Source organism: Muscardinus avellanarius (genome assembly GCF_963383645.1).
Source record: "Muscardinus avellanarius genome assembly, chromosome: 22".
Lineage (NCBI taxonomy): Eukaryota > Metazoa > Chordata > Mammalia > Rodentia > Gliridae > Muscardinus > Muscardinus avellanarius.
The window spans coordinates 11656056-11676055 of NC_137808.1; positions in this window are offsets into that span (position 1 = coordinate 11656056).

The window sequence follows — 20000 nt, forward strand, 5'->3', positions numbered from 1 at the left end:
ATCATAATGTAGTTTGGAGTGACAAGTATACTATCAGCGTGGTACTACTCTTATTGTTATTTTCAGGAAAAATAATATGTTTTGAATTGTCAAAAATACTAGAGAAGAAAACTGGAAAAATGTGAATTGATCACATAGAAGGAGCTAAACTTCTTTTGCATACATATAGTGAAATTAGTTGCATTGTTTTTAAAAAATGAGGCAGAATCTTATTCTACAACCATAGCATTTTGGGAACAGCAATATTTTACCTTAACCAATTAGATCAGGAAGATGGAGAACTAGGAAGCAGAAAAAATTGCAAAAGAGGGCACAGATCTTTAATGATGGTTCCTTAAAGAGCTCTTTTAATGTTCTGTGGTCCTCATTTTCTGTAGTGGTACTCTCTAGCCAATGTAAAAGCTATTATTTGAGGAGAAAAAAATCTAACTTACTTTATCTGCTGTTAGATTTTTTTTTTATTCTTCTCTGTTTCGTTCTCTCATATCTGGGACAGGAGATCTAGCTCATCTTTTAATTTGAGCTTCAAAATGTCCCTGTGTGGTATATAGGACATGTATAATTATAACTAGTTTTTAAATGAGAAATAGCCCAGATACATTAATTGTCCAAGGTCGTGTGGCTACAATCCCTGGAGACAGAGTATGCACCTAGTCCCTGGACCTTGGATTCGGAACTCTATCAAAGTAGGCTGGTGGGGATGAACTTCCAAGATGATCAGGTCTTCTTGAATGAATTGTGCTTAACTCTGCAGAAAAATGCAGCATCTTCTAATAAATAATTTGCTACCTGGTAGATGTCAACTTTTTTCTAAGCACAACAGTGGTTATTATGCACAAGTCCAACCCCAAACCAAATACAGCAGGAGACTAGAAAGAATCATACTAGCCAGACAATAGGCTTTGCTAAAATAGTTAAAAGCCTTGTATGGTATCACATCTACTTGGATTACTCCTTGGAATTTCAGCGATCAATATTTTGCTAAGGAAAAGGATGTTTTCAAAGATAAATCCAATTTTGAAAGTATAAATCTTCTATAAAAGATTAGTCTATAAAGATACCATTCACTTGAATGAGCTAGAAGGGTGCGTGCGTGTGTGTGTGTGTGTGTGTGTGTGTGTGTGTGTGTTACTGAGTACTGAACCCAGGGATATTCTACCTGTGAGGTATGCCCCCAGGCCTATTTAATTTATTTATTTTTGAAACAGGGTCTTACTATTACTTTTTTTGTGTGATGGTATTGAGGATGGAACCCTTCTACTTCCGGGCTACACTCTGAGACCTATTTTATATTTTTTTATTTGGAAACAGGGTCTCTTAATGGCTTCGAGCCTGTGCGATCCTCCTGTCTCTGCCTCCCAAGCACAAGAATTACAAGTGTGTGCCACCACGCCCGGCTTATTTATTTATTTATTTATTTTTAATATTTTTTTGGTGGTGGTACTGGGGTTCCTGGAAGCCCTTCTACTTATGAGCTACACTCCCAGACACCTATTTTTTATATTTTTATTTGGAAACAGGGTCTCTGAAGCCAACGAGGCTGGCTTCGAACCTGAGCGATCCTCCTGTCTCTGTGGATTACAAGCATGAGCCACCACGCCTGGCTAGGCTTATTTATTTTTGAAACAGGGTTTTACTAAGTTGTTGAGGCTGGCCCCAAACTTATGATACTCCTACCTCAACCTCACAATGTACCACTGTTCCCAGCTTTGTTTTCAATTATATTTTAGCTTATTCATAGGAAAAGTAACATCTCAGAATTTCTGGTTTGCTTTGACATATACCCAAAATGCCATACATAGGAAACACTGTGAAAAATTATTCACTGATATACTGATGTGAAACCTTATTGAGCAAAAATACCTTCCAATATCTTGATGGGGCTGAAGTCAATAATTCATCTCTTTGTAGACACAGGTGAACAGCAGCTCTCAGCAGAGCTGCCTGCTGCTACTCCATGTGGTGATGGATGGGGTAGGAAATGGTTGTGGAGAGCTCTAAGGAGTTTTGGCAGGCAGGTTCATAACCTGAAGTTCATGGACAACCTGAAGCTTCCACAACAAACCTCAAAGGGTCTGCAAATCAGCATAACAGTTCCTTCATCTCTATCAGCATGTATACAACCTCAGTGAAACATTCAAACCTGGACCTCCATTTATAATCTCTGGTGTACAGCACCTAGGTGGCTAATTTGAGGATGCAGACATCACATGTCACAAGAAAGTTGTTTCCTACTGTTTCTTTTACAGATTCAGAATAAAGAGCTGAAATGTTGAAGGGTTGTGTTTCTATCAGCATCCCCACTGCTGAATCCGAAAGGACTGACCATGCAACTTAGAGGAAGAAAGACTAATTCATTCAGTTGTTATTTTTTTAAAACATATTGAGTTCAGTCCATATTGGCTATGGTGGCAGGAAGCAGAGAGAGGGAGAGAGAAAGGGCTGTGTTCTCACATCACAGTAGCTGGAAGCCAGGGAGAGGAAAAAAAGCAAGGAGATTCAAATATGCACAGTCCCTAAGGCCCCATCCCCAGGGACCCACATTCTCCAGCCACACCTCATCTGCCTAGGTGACCACCCAGTAAATTCATTACAATGACTTTATTCACTGATGAGACTTACAACTCTCTGGACTTAATTACATCAGCTCTGAACATTAATCTACAAGCTCTTTAGGGGATATCTAAATCTAACCATAGCAGATCATTGTTTTAACTTCCTTTTCTTAATCTGTGTGGACTATAGCTAGGACGGAGTATTAAATAACTTACAATAGCCACCGATTTCAAATAAAAAGTATACAGATAAAGATTATGTTGTCTGTTCCCATTAGATATCCAAAAAACATCCCACTAGATTGGCAATGTTATACTTAAGAAAACTTAGAATGAAAACATTTAAGCAGCAAGAAATCTGATCAATTTATGATAAAAATAAACTCAGTATGTCGGAAACAAGATCTATTTCCAGAAAACAGAATGGGTAGATAATCATACGGAGGTCATTGAAATTGTCATTTATTAAATGTTAGGCTTTCTAATGTCCCAGAGAACAGAGCTTTATTTGCAAAAGTTGACTTACTACTCTTTTATGGGTTTAATATCTATATTGTATTTCCTTCCTTCCACACTCCTGGATTCTCTATCCATTTTCTTGTATTCTTTTACAATGTAGGTTCCATTACACATCTATTTTGGATATGTACATATATATGTAACCACACATATAATTTTATATAAAAAGATCTATGGTGAAAGATATATGTATTTATAATTTATATGATTTTTCTATATAAAAGATCAGTACTGAAATATATATATGTATTTGTGAAATTACAGACATTCAGACACACACACACATGTGTGTGTGTATATATATATATTTTCTATACAAACAGATCTGTTGTGAATAATTATAATAAGAGATAAAATCAACTCCTGGAATAAATGTTACTATATGTCTTTTTCCAATGGCATCTCAAATCTGCAATTCTATTTTTTATCTTTCTTCTTTCAGTATTAAATGTACCTATAGTGAATGTACAGAGGTAAATCAGTGTCAGAGAATAAGATGTACTCTAAATGCAAGATAAACAGCATTTGTTATTTTGGTGGTACTGGGGTTCCTGGAAGCCCTTCTACCTCCGGGCTACACTCCCAGATGTATTCTTTTTATATTTTTTTTATTTGGAAACAGGGTCTCTTAAGCCAGCGCGGCTGGCTTCGAACCTGCGCCATCCTCCTGTCTCCGCCTCCCAAGCACGGGGATGACAAGTGTGCGTCATCACGCCCGGCAGCATTTGCTATTTTGAAAAACAAATCTTCACTTTTATTCTAGAAAGATAACATGTCAGTTGGTCTTGTTTAATCTTCTACTTTTTCCTCCTCCTCCTCCTCTTCCTCTCCCTTCTTCTGTGGTACTGAGGATTGAATCCAAGGAAATTCTACTTCTGAGCTGCCTCCACAGCCCCGTTTTATGTTTTGCTTAACAGTGTCCCCTAGGTTGGTGAGAGTTTCACTAAGTCCCTGAGGCTGGCCTTGAATCGTCTATCCTTCCATTGAAGATTCAAGGCCAGCCTCAGCCTCCCATGTACTAAGATGACAGGTGTGCACTTCCACACCAGCTAAGCTTCTCTTTCTTATTAGTGTATTCCACTTAAGACTGATTTTGAACTTGTGAAGAGAAAAAGTACAGATTTCATGTGGTTGATAATTTAAGAAGTACAGAAATTTTTTTTTTTTTTTTTTTTTTTTTTTTTTTGGTGGTACTGGAGGTGGAACGCAGAGGTTTTGTACCTCCAGGCTATACTCCCAGATCTAGTTTATATTTCATTGGAAACAGGGTCACTATATATGTACTTCACGTACATATATGGTGTCAATGGGAGTGTCCCTTCATTAGCCCCCCACAACCACCATCCCTTGGACCCCTCCATCACCCCACGGGGGCCCCTCCTCCAACATCTAGAGTCCCTCTTGTATCTCGATCACTCCCTAGCTTCCGTGTATGAGAGAAAATTATGTAAACTTACTCAAACTTATTTGGTTAAAAATTTTTTAATTTTCAAAATAATAGAAACATCCAATTGTCATACCTATTTGCAAAATATAAAGGAGGAGTTTGTTGTTGCTGCTGTTTTAAAGCAGGGAGTTTTGAAAGGCATATGCACCTCAGCTTAATGTGACAAATGGAGTTTACGTTTCATGAGCCCTAATCAGACCCCACCTTCAGTATTTTCATTTTCCCCAGACCCGACATTTCCCTCACTTTTTCCCCTCTAGCATTTGACCTTTTGCCCTTCTTCACTGTCCCTTGGGATCTTCTTACCTATTCGCTCTTCTTGGCACTTTCTTCCCCATTATGGGCATGGCCAACACCCCGAACTCATTGTAGTGTGTTCCACACACCTACCCCAGCCAGTCAGCCCTGAAACAGGCTCTTGCATCCCAACAAGACATTCCTAATATTTTTAAACCTGATTGACTTTTTCTTTCCTCTCTTATACTAATTATCATCTTATATATCAGATAATTTATTCATTTATTGTATATATTTTAAATTCTGTGTGTGTGTGTGTGTGTGTGTGTGTGTGTGTGTGTGTGTGTTGCTGCGGATGAAACCCAGGGGTATTATACCTCTGAGCTATACTTCTAGCACTTTTTATTCTTATTAGCATTGTTATTATTTGGTACATTCTATCTCTCAGCTAAGCCTACCAACCGTTTTCATTTTTTTTTATTTTAAAAAGAGTCTAAGTTACTAGGCACTAACCTCAAATCTGTGATCTCCTATCTCAGCCTCCCAAGTATTACCTCTGAGCTACACCTTCAGTTCTATTATATATATGCTATATATATATATATATATATATATATATTTTTTTTTTTTTTTTTTGAAACAGGGTCATGCTGTGTTGCTGAGCTTCTCTTGTTAAGTTGCTGAGGCTAGCCTGGAACCTGCACCCTCATGTCTTAGCCTCCCAAATACTGGGGCAGCAGGCATGCTATTCTGCAACTGGCTTTTTATCTCAAGTTTAACACATGGAGAATCAAATGGATTTTCTTGAAGACTGGGGGAGAGATCATTAAACATAAAATAAGGAAAGGTTACTCTCTACTAAAAGGTTAAGAAAATAATTACAAGGAAGCCCACGACATCATTTATGTCTCAGACTTGCAGTTCATCTGTATTGTACAAAGCCGATAAGTCATTTACTCCCCAAAGTGGATAAGAGAGGTATGTGTATAACACAAAAGAACATCTGTTTAGTAGGTCTCTCCTGCAAAAATGGGAAGGGCAAAAGCTGATTTCTTTCAGAATTAATTTGATAATGAGCGCTCTCTCTCTCGGAAACCTCAAAAGGCTCAACACGGAAGAATACAGAATTGTGGAGCAGAGAGGGAATTCCCTGTGTAAATTAATAGATTGATGCTAATAAGATGTGGCGCTAATTCCTTCTTTACTAATTGCTAATATAATCATAATACAGTGAGACAATTTGGGAACATAGGCAAGTACACAAAAGAAAAAGGATAGATCTGTTTATTATTAATTATACAAGCATGAGATATGGCAGGAGACCAGAGGGTGAGAGGAGGCTGGGTTGTGTTCTTTTCATCCATCTACTGGGGGACTTGCTCTGTTTCCAAAAATTAGATTAAAAAAAACAAAGAAAAAGAAAACTATAGGCTGCACTTTGAAAATCAGGTGCAATTATCCTATTAGCAATTGAAATCTCCAAATTAGGAGAGGCTTAATTCAAACTTCTTAGGTTATAGGTAATTGGATTGACTATTTGCTAGTTACTAGACTACTTTCACTGCGATAGTCAATCCTCAGGTCCTGTCAACATCCTCTCCAATTCATTTGGAAATATCTACTGAGAAATCCCATGCTTAAAAGATTATTTTTGAGGCTAATTTAAGGAAGGGCTAAAGAGAATCTAAAAATCGCTCCGAGTTCCTTATGATGATGGTTGGGAATTGAGATTCTGTTGATAGAAATATCCTTTTCATAAAGGTTTCTTGTCAGCAAGTATAATGATCTCAAATAAAATAGTTAATAGTTAATAAATGCCATTTGGAAATAATGGCAGGCAGTGAGTAGATGGAGTGAGAACATTCTGTTTTTGCATATCAGGTTTTTATTTATTCATAATTCACTCAATGCCCCACTTTTCAACTAATTAGAAAGAAGAAGGAACCCATAAAATAAGTCACATTAAGATAGTAGTGACTAACATTGCACTAAAAAATAACTTTGTATTACCTTCTCCAAGATTGTTTGCATATTTGCAAATGGGATGCCTGGCAATAGAGAATTTTTTAATCTAAAAAGTATCTCAAGCAATTAGCAGAAACTGAGGGCACATTTGTTTGAATCCTGTCTTCCGAACCAAATCCTGTAGGACTACTGCTATAAGGCTTATCATGAATGTCCTGTTTGTGCATTAAAATGAGGCTTCTTGGTGCATTCTGCTTCTGGGTAAGACAGAGAAAGGAGGTTCCAGCCTGTGTGTCTCGAAAGCAGCTATAAAACCTGGACAGCAGGTTCCATGGTTTTGGCATTTGTCCCTTCCAAAACTCACATTGAACTTTGCTGGTACTATGGCAAGCAACATTGGAAATCACAGCTTTGGGAGGTGGTGGGCAGGATTAATGCCCTTATAAAGAGTAAGCTCAGTCCCTCTTGGTCTCTTTGGCCTTTTACTATCCCAGATGCCCAAGCCCTGGTTTTTGGCTTCCTGTCTCCTTTTTCTTTGGGGAAATCACAATTTCCTTGGAAGGCAGATTTGATCCATAGTGCTGATGACCAAGTCTAAGCAGATAACAGCTTTTCATACCTCGGGCCAAATTACTGATGCCATAACAGGACTGTGATTCAGAAGTGATCTGGTCAAAAAGTGAATCTCAGGATACATGCTCAGTTCATTGGGGCAAAAATTAAAAATTTTTCTCTCTTGCTAATAGGAAGAAAGAAACGTATGAGACCTACTGATAACTGTTGTGTTTTAGATATAAGTTGCAAGTGTCCTTCCATGTTCCATATTTTGGTGCTGAGTCCCTGGTGTGGTGATGGTGGGGAGTGGTGGAACTGCTAAGAGGTGGGGCTTAAGCAACTAGGTTGCCGGGGGCATGGCCCATAGAACAGGACCAGATCAACATTTTTATGTGTGTGTGTGTGACTCCAGCTAATTATTCTGAGAAGGGTTGTTAAAAAAGAATAAGAGTGGTCCCTCTCTGCTCTCTGGCTCTCCCAGCCTTCTACCATCCATCTATCTATCTATCTATCTATCTATCTATCTATCTATCTATCTATCTCTTTCTCTCTCTCTCTCTCTCTCTCTCTCCCTCTCCCTCTCCCTCTCCCTCTCCCTCTCCCTCTCCCTCTCCCTCTCCCTCTCCCTCTCCCTCTCTCTCTCTCTCTCTCTCTCTCTCTCTCTCTCTCTCTCTCACACACACACACACACACACACACACCCTTTAGAAGGATCCCATGTTCTGCAGTTTCCTACATTATTCACAGTTTTAAAATTGGCCAATTTAAAATATTTACACTTCCCATAATTATTTGAAATGCTACCACCTCTCATCAACATTCTTCTTTTGAAAAGTTAAATGTTATTTGGCAAACACATTAATAAATTCTAGTTGTCCCTCTGATAGAACACATTTGGGTTAGATTAGAAGATCCTCAAGGTCATTTTAGTGGTTGGTATTAACCAATGTCATAATGTGCCTCTTAAATAGGAATGTTTATCAAGTGGTTCTTGATGGAAACCAGAGGATTTGTGAACTTAAAAGTGTAAAACTTACAAAAACATGATTTTATTTTCAGCATATCCTGAAACTATAAGTATAGGCTCTGAGTTACAGCAGTAGCAGCAATCCCATGACTTGTCACTAATAGAGACCACAGGCTAGGTGTGGTGACACATGCCTGTAATTCTAGTATTTGGAGGACTGAGAGAAGAAGATCACAGGTTCAAGATCCATCTTAGTAACTTAGTAAAACTTTCAAGACTGTTTAAAAAATAAATAAATAAAAAGTGCTGAGGTTAGAGTACAGAGGTAGAATGACCCTGGGTTCAATCCTTAGCAACACACACACACACACACACACACACACACACACACACACACACTATGAAGACCATAGGCATTTTTGTTTCACAGTATGAATTTTGAAGATACTTTAAAATATTGCTTATATTTACATAAAAATTATGTTTCCAAAACCTACTACTAAATCTTGTTTTCTCATATACTATTAAAGGGGTGTGTATGTATACTGTATCTCAAATATGTCCTACTCATGGTTTGATAAATTTATTTCAGAATAATTTGTTTCCTTTATCATCCTAAGTGTCTTACTTCATGCATCTAACATTTTACTGAAAAGTATCTTGACAGGAGGAAAGAAAACAAGAAGTAAAAAAGAAAATCCTATTGCTCTATAAAGCAATGTCACTGTCTCTAGAGATTGTACTTATTAGTACAAAGCAATGTTCATATAAATTCTGGGCTGTCACTAAACCATTTGTTTTTAGAGGAAGAGAAATATATTGGAAATATTTGTCTTCCAATTGCTAAATTATTCCTTTCATCCGTATTTCCTTAGTTAAAAACATATTTCCCACAAACATAATATATGCATATTTTATCATGTAACATGCATAGCTATAAAGAGCACAAAATGGTTTAAAATTATGTATTAAGGATGTATTACACCCACTGCTGCATTTACATAAACTTGAAAATAGCAAAATAGCACTGTATAAATTGCATATGTTATATGGCTGGAAAATCTGGTTAAACATTCAAGAGTAAAAATTTAAAAACCAAGTTGTTCTCTTTTACTTAAGACCTGGTCTTTGAGAGTCGGCTACGTCCATAATCTACCCTTGTTATCTTCTGCAACTGCCCACTTTATGCTTTCTCCATGTCGAAGCAGCAGGCAGCATTTTAAACTGGATGTCAGCTGTGGATCTGTGCAGAGACGCAAAGACTGCAGGTATGCCAGGTGCCAGAATAGATCTCTGCAACTACTGATGTGGCGACATTCCTACTAACGTTGCTTTTGTCAGATCAGAATGTGAATAACAGAGATTATACTGCTGCTGAACAAATTATATATTTTTTTCTTATAAGCGTCTATGAGAACTGATGATTGGAATTCAGACCTTTAAAAGAACAGTATGACACTAAAAACCAACCAACCAACCAAGCAAAAACCAACTAAGATATTAAGAGGCAAATCAAAATACAAAAAATTAATACTATTCTTAAAGCACTGTTTTTTTAATCTCCCATTCTAAGAAAAATCAAAATGAAGAAAATATGCTGATACAACTGTAAGTACCACACCTGGGTTCTTCCTTCAACTCTAGATCCTATGTTGGTGTTTATGGACATAACAATATTTGATACATTACAAGTAATTTCTACCATTTATTCTATACTATAAACTACCAAATATTCTAGATTTTATACAACCAAAAGAAGTTATCTTCTCTCTCTCTCTCTCTCTCTCTCTCTCTCTCTCTCTCTCTCTCTCTCTCTCCCTCCCTCCCTCCCTCCCTCCCTCCCTCCCTTCTTCCCTTCCTCTCCTTCTTTCCTGAAGATTGAACCCAGGAGCATTCTAACTCTGAGTTACATCCTCAGTCCTATTTTATTTTATTATTTTGCAACAGTCTTTCACTAAGTTGTTGAGGGCCTCACTAAGTAGCTGAGGCTGGCTATGAATCTACATCCTCCTATGACTGCCTCCCAAGCTTAGGATTACGGGCATGTGCCACCATGCCTGGCTTGTCTTCTTCCTTTTAGATCTCCTCCTTGGACTGGACCATGAAGTCCTGACAATTAATTATGCATTAGAATTCTTTATTAGTGAAGCGGTCCTTGAAGGGTCCTAAATGGTATCATAAGGGAATAAAGAAATGATCCAAAGAAGGCAGGAGTCAATAAACAGGTCACAGGTGGCTCCAACCTGGAAAACTCTGGAAACTGTGAAAACCATCTTGGAAGTTTGGAGTTACTCTCCAGCTCTGGAAACCTCACTGCTTTTTTCCTATTTCTGTGTCTTAATCACAGATCCCTGGGTATAAAGCGTCACTCAAGGAGATGTTCCATACTTATAGAATGATTGACCGCAGAGAAAGCTATTAGGCTGAGGGAGGAACAGAGAGTCCAACCATGTCTTCTACAATAGTCAGCACAGGAACTGTTGAAGAGGACTTCAGTATGATTCATAAGAAAGAAATTATATGAGGTTAAGAGGGGAAAAAAATCTTCAAAAGTACAAGAATGGAGCCACCACCAACCCAGGCAAGTCACTTTTGGGGACTTCCCCCCAAAATTGAAATCCAACTACTCTAGGGACACATATACTTCCATGTTTAAAGCAACACAATTGACAGCAGCAAAACTATGGAACCAGCCTAGGTATCCAACAACAGATGAATGGATTATAATTATGGTATATACACACAATGGAATTCTACTCAGCCGCAAAAAGAATGTAATTATGTCATTTGCAGAAAAATAGATGGAACTTGAGAATATTATGCTTAGAGAGACTAGTAAATCACAAAAAGTGAAAGGCCATATTTTTTCACTCATATGTTAGAGAAAAACTTGGAAATAAAGACCTTAGAAAAATGAGAAGAGATAGTAGTCAAATGGGTAAGAGGCTCTGGAGAGGGAGGTAGGAAAATAATAGGGGAGAACTGGGGATGGAAACTATTCAAATAACCCCTTGTTCACACACGAAGTTATCTTTATGGATGTAAAGATCACGAAGGGGGAGGAACTTGAAGGAAACACAACTGCTAAATTCGGAACTGGTGTAAAAATCTAGAAAAACCATCCTTCCAATGCTTCTGAAATTTTTGCTGCTATCGTAATCTCTTAGATGTGTTCAACAGTAGCACACATGCTCTTTAAAAAGAATTTTAGGGAGAAGGGAAGTTCAGGTATGTGTAAAAGATGTGCCAGAAAAGAAAAAGATTGTACCAGTTGAAAGAGGCAAAATTTACTCAGTTCCCCCATCATATTTCAGCACGAAAGGCATGAAGAAGGAAGCAAATATACATATCTCATCCTTTACTCCCACTAAGTTGGACTCATACTGTGAAAAATAGCAATAATTTGCTTCATAAAAATTAAAATCATGTACAGTTCTCAGACGTACAATCACACTTTTGAAATAATTATGAGTTGGAGGGGGTTAGGAAGAAATGATTCATTCTGCAACTTCCATTGGAAAATGCCTTAGAATTCAGAACAATTTCTCATTGTTAAATCCACATGTTTTTTATCCTCTGGACAGAAAATAAATTGTGAAATCAGGATTGTTTTCACTAACACAATAACTAGTGTATAGTATTCACTTTACACTGACAGTTAAATGAGAGAATTTACTTAGATATGTTAACTAAAGTAATTTTTTTAACCATGTACCTTTTGGCCAATCATATGCCTTATTTTGAGAAATGTCCATTTATCTCTATTGCCCATTTTTAAATCAGGTTTTGCCAGGCATGGTAGTACATGCTTGCAATCCTAGAACCTGGGAAGCTGAGACAAGAGGATCATGAATTTGCACCCAGCTCCAGCTACTTAGTGAAGCCTTACAAAATTTAGTAAGAGCCTGTTTCAAAATAAAGAATATAAAAAATAGGGCTGAGGGTGTTATCTCAGAGGTAGAATGAATGCCTCTGGGTTCAATCCCCAGTTCTGCAAAACAAATAAATAAAATCAGGTTTTTATTGTGCTCTTGTTTTTTGAAGTTTCTTTCATATTTTGGAAATAGGCCTCTTGTCAGAGGTAGGATTTGAATATTTTATCTTACTGTAATCCCATCTGTCTATCTGTCGTTGTTGTTCTCATTGTCTATATTTGCTTTCAGATCTTGTCCCCCCAAAACATTCTTGTTCATGGCAGTGTCCCACGTCATTTTTCATATGCTTTCTTTCAGAAATGTTATAGTTTCAGGTCTTAAAGTCTTTAATATTTTTGACCTGTTTGTAACTGCTGAAATATAGGGGTCTAGTTTCATTCTTCTACCAGTAGACACCCAATTTTTTTCCAGTATGTTTATTTTTGTATGTTTTTTTCTGCTTTTTTATTTATTTGGGTCCTGGGATTGAACCTAGGAATACTCAGCCTATATCACCAGCCCTTTTTAATTTCAGAACAGGGCTCTCACTAAGGTCCTAAGGCTGGCCTTGAACCTGCAATCTTCGTGTTTTAGCCTCCCAAGTACTGGGATTACAAGCATGTGCCACCATGTCCCAGCTTCTAGAACCAGTTATTGAAAAGACTGAACTTTCTCCAATGTATCCTTAGCACCTTGGTCTAAAAATAGGTGGCTGCAGATGTGTGAGTTTCTGTCTAGGCTCTCAGATTCTGTTCTATGTGCCTGTTTTTATTGCCATGCAGTTTTGATAGCTACAGCACTGTAGTATGTTTTGAAATCACAAACTAATGCCTCCTGCTTTGTTTTTTTTTTTTTTTTTGTTTTTTTTTTCTCTAGCTGGCCTTTTCTACTCAGAATTTTTTGTTGGTTTCATACAAGTTTAAAAATATGTGTTTTGTCCATCAAAAATATAAAAAAATGTTCAAAATTCAGATAATGGATTGCAACCCCTGTGATAGAATTCTATCCCTAAGGTCATGCCCAGGGCTCAGTCAGTGGGCATGAGCCTATAAGTAGAGGTTGTGGGACTCTGCCCAGCACTGGGTTTTACCATGTCTATACTGGGATGCAAGTCTAAAGCCTGTACTCAATACTCTTCCCCTAAGTAGAGACTTTCCTCTGGAAGTTCTGCTGCTTGGAGTTGGAGGAAGGATAACATAGGTAACTATTTCCTTCTTCCATTCTTCACTAAGTCTTTTTGTTTTGTTGTACTGAAAGCAGATGCTGTGATGTCTTACCTGATTTTCTGAAGGTGTTTTATGCATAAATAACTGTTCCCTTGTTCTTTGTACAGGGACAAAATCTCCCCAAAAGCATACAAGGCTGCCATCCTGCTCCCTTAGCCACCATCTTGCTCTGGAGATAGCCATTTACTCTTTAGGCTGCCGTCTTGCTCGGGAGATAGCCAATTTGCTCCCTAGGCTGCCATCTTGCTCCCTATGCCGCCATCTTGCTCTGGAGATAGCCATCTTGCTCTGGAGATAGCCATCTTGCTCCCTAGGCTGCCATTTTGCTCGCCTTGTTTTCCCAATCAACTGCAATCCAGATTCTAAGATCTCAGAATCATGGTGCCTTTTACATGTCCTATCCGACCTCCACAGCTTAGAAAAATATTTTTCTTCTGTTTTAAGATGTTTTTCCTACTACTATTTGATTATTTAAATAAATACCAAATAAGAACTATTTTGTTTTCCTTTATGTTTTCGCTATTCGTTTTGGATTAAAGAATGTCAAACTATGCTCAACATCTAGACCTATTGCCATTAGGTAGACCCTGACATAATGCTTGTTTTAGTCTTGGAGAAATACATTAAATTCCAAAGAAGTGACATAATTTTATTCAGAAAATGGTATTTGGAGCTGTCTATATTTTGTATACATTTATAGTTTAAATATTAAGAGAGCCTTCCATTAAAATAATCATTTCAGAAAGGTGTGTGGTATTAATTTATACGGAAATACAAAATTAGTTTTATAGAAACTTTTAAAAACTAATATAAATCAACCTTGAATACAATATCATCTCTTTCCTCACATTATATTAAAGTGTGCTAAAATGTGTAAATTTTACCCTGGTACATAGGGGCTGAAGTCTCTTTTACATGATTTATGGGCTCACTACAGGATTTATTTCTCCTCCCTAGTCATTTTTCTACTAACATCTTGAGATTTATATTATCCAATCATGGAAAGACCACTTTCAACCTTATTTAAATAACTGCTGATAGATCATAACTTTTCTAGAAAGGAAGAGCAGATAGTCTAGTGATATTCTTAGATTTGACAAATCTTGAACAGAAAGTTTGGCTTCTGAGATTCTCAACATCAATCTACCCTTCATGTTTTTAGAAGTCTGTTTTAAGTTGTTTAATACCAAAGTGAACTGTATACATCACTTACCAAAAGCTGTTACCCCAAAATGCATTTAAACTTAATTTCAGGAAAGAATATCAATATAGATGATTTTATGGGAGTTATAACAATTTACTACTTGTAATTAATGAATTCCTTCTACTTGTTAATTTTATTCTTCAATATCTGTTTAAATGAAAAATCATTTTTTTGCATTCAATTGTATTCATTGTATATTTTGCTCACTGCTGTAGTACTCTATACAGAATTAACAAAGGACAAGATCACTAAATAAAGACATTTTACACAGTTTAGAAGTCATTTTGTAGGTATTTTGGAGAGCTGGTGATTGAGTCATTTTATAAATATTTTATAGAAAGTTGATCTAAGATAAAAAGTTTGATACTATTAAAATAATAGAAGTGATATTTAAAATATTCAGAGCATGCCAATGAAACCATTTTTATAGAACAGTTATGTCAACTATGTCATAGAAAAGATTCTAACACTACAAAAGATGCCAGTTTTAATAGTAGTTTATAGAAAAAAATCTTTCTGACAAACAAAATATATATATTTAGACACTGAATCTGGTTTGAGTTTGCCCTAGTTTAATTTGTGATATATGAATTCCATTTGGTATCTTTGACAAAGTGCTACTGCAATTGACCTGCTTTTTATTTAGCATTTGAAAGAACAATCAGCCAAATTCTAATCTCAGATGTGTGAAGTTATCACATACTTCATAAAATATGCAGCTCTGCAATATCAAAAACTGGATTGGAGACATTTATGGTCGAGCATAGTACATGAGAGCCACATGTTGATGAATCTGTTTTCAAGGAATGAATGGGGTTTCACTTATGCCTTCAAAAATATATGAACTGAACTTTCCCCTCCTGGTTCCAGGGAGTTCAGGACATTCAATTCTTCAGTGGGAAGAATGGAAAGGCTGTTTTGTGTGGAAAGAAAATAGTGCTGGCAAAACATTCAAGTCACAGGGGACCCAAAAGCCATTCATTGCACCCAATGATTTTCCCTTCAGTGATCTTGGATTGGAGTGGCCAGTGATCACCTGCATTGTCCTGAATATTTTCACGAATTAGAGCTCTGCTTATTTTTAGAGTAAATTTTATACACTGCTAAATAGAACATCAATCTTTTAATATAGAATATTTTCATTTAATTCTTTTTCTGATTTTCCATATTTCATATAACCAGGCCTACAATATGGAAGATGTCTGTCCTCTCTCTTTTTCTTCCTATTTCTTTCTTTCTTTTGATCTTTTCTTTTTCTTTCTTTCTCCCTTCCTTCCTTTTCTTTCTCACTTTATTTCTCCTTCTTTCCTTCTTCCTTTCTTCCTCCCTCCCTTATTTCCATTTGTATGTGTGTATGGTACTGAGGATTTAACCCAGGTGATCCTATCTCTGAGCTACAACTCAACACTTTTTGTTTCTTATTTTGAAACAAGGTCTACTAAGTAGCTGAGGCTAGCCATGAACCTGCAATCCTCCTATCTCAGCCTCCCAAGTACTGGGATTACAAGTGTGTGCCACCTGCTCAGCTCTCCCCCAACTTTTTGCTTTGAATTTATTTCTTCGTTTCACCTCCCAAAGAACATTAAAAATCTTCACACTAAGGAAGAATGTCTAAAATTCACTTCAGGCCACCATAATTCTTTATGCCACCATAATCATGACTATACAAAATGGAAATACGTAGCTATAAGGGTATTATGAGGTCACAGGATAATTTGCATAATCTCAGTTTGGTTAACTTTCTTTTCATTTTTAGTTATCAAAACATTTCTGTAAATTATGAAAATTTCATTTATCAAAGCATTTACATAAAGTACTGTTTACAGTTCCACAAAGACTTATTCGGCCCCTACTGTATGCCTGCAACTATTGTAGCCACTAAGAACTATCCTCATAAGAACACCACCAAGTCATCATACCCAAACTTAGAATTTCATGGATTGTTCACAATTTACAATATGAGTTATAATAAAGATAAGAATCAATAAGATAAAATACAAATGGAACAATTCTAACTTCTAATAAAACATTAATGATTCATTTTTTGTGATCTACTCAACAAATAGCTCTTAAATACTTACTATATTGCAGGCCCTATTCTACACACTGAGATATATCAGACAAAAAAAGAGATAAAATACCTGTCTCAGTGGGGCCAATACACTAGTAGGAAAACATAAATAATAAGGCATAATTATCATAAACAATTATGCAGTATGCATTTTTGATTAACCACCCCCTGTCATATAAACAGAAGACTTAAGCCTGATAAAGACCAATATTTGAGGTAATTTTAAAATTATTTAACACAAATTACTCATGCAGGTATTCAATTATATTAGAAAAAATGTAAAGTAACTTCTAGATTGGCTTCCCCGAGTGTCATATTTTCTGCTGTTAAGAAACTCTTGCTTTACATATTAACATAGGAGCACTGAAAACAGAATCTATCTACTAATCAGTAAGATGTGACAATAGTCCAGAAGGCAGCAGGTGCCAAGCACCTGGCCATGCAAGAACAAACTTGGGTTTCATTCATGGTGGTACAATGGGCCACCTCTATCCCTCCACCTTTAAGTAAACATGAACCTGTGTAAGAAAGAATATGATTCTTGGCTGGGATTTGAAGACTTCTGTCAATAACTTACATGAGGTCAAAAGATACCAACCCCAAACATGAAGAAAGTCATTATCTTAGGATAAACAAAACACAAACTAAAGGATCAGTATTTTCAGAAATTTTCAGAAATTCTGTATCACCAAGACTGTCTACAAAACAGAATATAAAACTATATAGGGAAGCATGGTTATTGGTAACTCTGATAGGAAAGAGCTTTGGGGGAATCACACTATGAATGTGAAGATATTTTGAAACTACTCTATGTAATTTATTTGGTTTATATTTCCTTTTTTAGAACAGTATGTTAAAGATATTACCTGAAATTCAAAGAGCTCTGCAATATTTTAAAAAGTACCATGTGAATACATGCCAATGTCAACATGATCCATATTATGATGTGAGACTACAGTGCACCAAAAAAAAAAAATGTCCCAGGTAGTAAGAAGGTATGATCAATTAAGTCACCACCTTTTCCCCCCTCGTTTTCCTTTAAAAGATGAATGAATTATTGGCTCATTTTATAATGAATGGTGTTTTAGCGTCTATGAAAAATCTATTCAGTAAGCAACAGCTTTTCACTTTCATTCTTGGAAATAATTATTTTAAAATGAGAGCAAAATTCTGCCTATGTTTGAGAATGACTAGAGAAAATATTATGCATTTAGATATTTACACATGAACATTAATGGATCTGTAGGTAAGAAAAATAAAGACTACGCCATCTGCTGTAATAAAACAAGGAAAGTTTCTTTGGAATCACCAAATAATACCTGTAACCCATGAGCAGAAAAATTGAATTAATTCATTAGTTCTCTCTGGCAACTCAGAATAGATTATTCTTATCTTTGAGAATTAGTTCGTTTTTTTAAGTTCATTCTAACAGAGTTTAAAAATTGTTTTTTCATTACTACTCTGAAAGATTATTCAAGTTGGTTTACAGCAATCCTTACTTTTTTCCTGCAACTTCAGTTTTGTTTGCATAACTATTGATGTGTTGTGTGTACCTAGCAGGTGGTCCTGAAATTTTCAACTACTGTTATTATGACAATTAAATGCAACTGATTGACAGCCTGCTTGGAGATGAATGGCAGAGTGCTTAGGAATGAATTCGTGTTGTATATTTTTTTCTGCACTACCACAATTTCAATTTCTTCCAACCTTGGTTCCTGGTGTTCAGTTATCACCCAGCTTTCACCAAACTAAACCATACCCACATGCCAAACCAGACCCAAATGTGTAGAAAATATAAATTTTCCTAAAAACAAAAGATCATAGAACAAAGAGATTTTTGCCAAATACTTTTAACTTTTTTATTTTAAATATCAAGTCTTATTAATTTTATAAACCTATGGGTGTCACTGTGACATCTCTATAAATGAATATATTGGGCTTTAATTGTATCCATCCTCTACTGTTTCTCCCTTGCTTCCTTAAAAGTTTTGTTTTACTTTCAGGTAATTTTACTTATTTATTTTTTAAGCTTTTACATCTGAGAAAAGACATGTGATGGTTAGTCTGGGTTGTCAACTTGATTAGATCATGAAACACCTAAGATGATGTGACTGGGTGTGTTTAAGCGATGAAATGGTTTATATAATGGTAGACTGAAGGGGAAGTCCTACCCTAACAGTAGGCAGCACAGTTCTGATAGGCGCAGGACCTATCAGAAGGAGAAAGCCTCATGAATGCAGAAGAAGCCTGAAGAAAGCAGATATTTTTGCGTATTTCATTTAACATGATGGCTTACAGTTTTATCCATTCTCCCATAAAAGACATGATTTCAGTTTTCTTTATGGCTAAGTAATATTCACTTGTGTATATATGCAATATTTTCCTAATCCATTCATTTGCTGATGAGTACTTAGGCTAACTCCTTAACTTTCACAATAAGTTTTTAGTGAATTAACAAAAGAGAGAAGTCTTTCTTATGTAACCTTAAGTTTTGACCAGTTAATATGATCTTTAGAGATTTTGATCAATTCTGATGAAAAAGAAAGAGTAGCTATTAATAGGTAATATGGTATCTTTTTAAAAATGAGAAAGAAATTGAACTATTGTTAATTCTTAAGAATATGGTCCTTTGCCGGGCGTGGTGGCGCATGCTTGTAATCCCCGCGCTTGGGAGGCGGAGACAGGAGGATCGTGCTGGTTCGGAGCCAGCCTCGCTGGCTTAAGAGACTCTGTTTCCACATAAAAATGTTAAAAAATAGGTCTGGGAGTGTAGCCCATGGGAGTAGTGTATCCCGGAGGTAGAAGGGCTTCCAGGAACCCCAGTACCACCAAAAAAAAAAAAAAAAAAAAAAAGATCCTTTTATATTTTTATAAACAAGTATTATTTTAATCAACATAAGGAATTCTATCTTATGTACTTTCTTGTTTATGTTAAATACCAGTAATAAAATTCATGTTTTACATACCATATGACAAAAATTCATTTGTAAATTTATCAATAGAATTTTCTCTCTTTAAAAGGAAATGGTGAAGTTATAGAAAGTTTGATATGGGCTTAGACTCTGATTTACTGTATACTTGTTTATCAAGAATCAAAGAATGAGAATTGTAAGTAACTACTAACTTTCTTTTTATTTGACTGAATTCTGTTTTGTCCTCTTGCATAAATTTATCTTTTCCTTCAAATTTATTGTTTTCGGTTCTGCCTCAGAAAAACAAAACAATCTCAACTTTATTTATTAAGACCCTCAAATCAAGATCATCTCTATATACATCTATTCTATTCTGCAATGGGAATTTAAAAAATTGCCCGAGAGCTTTAAGGAGCCAGTTAATTATC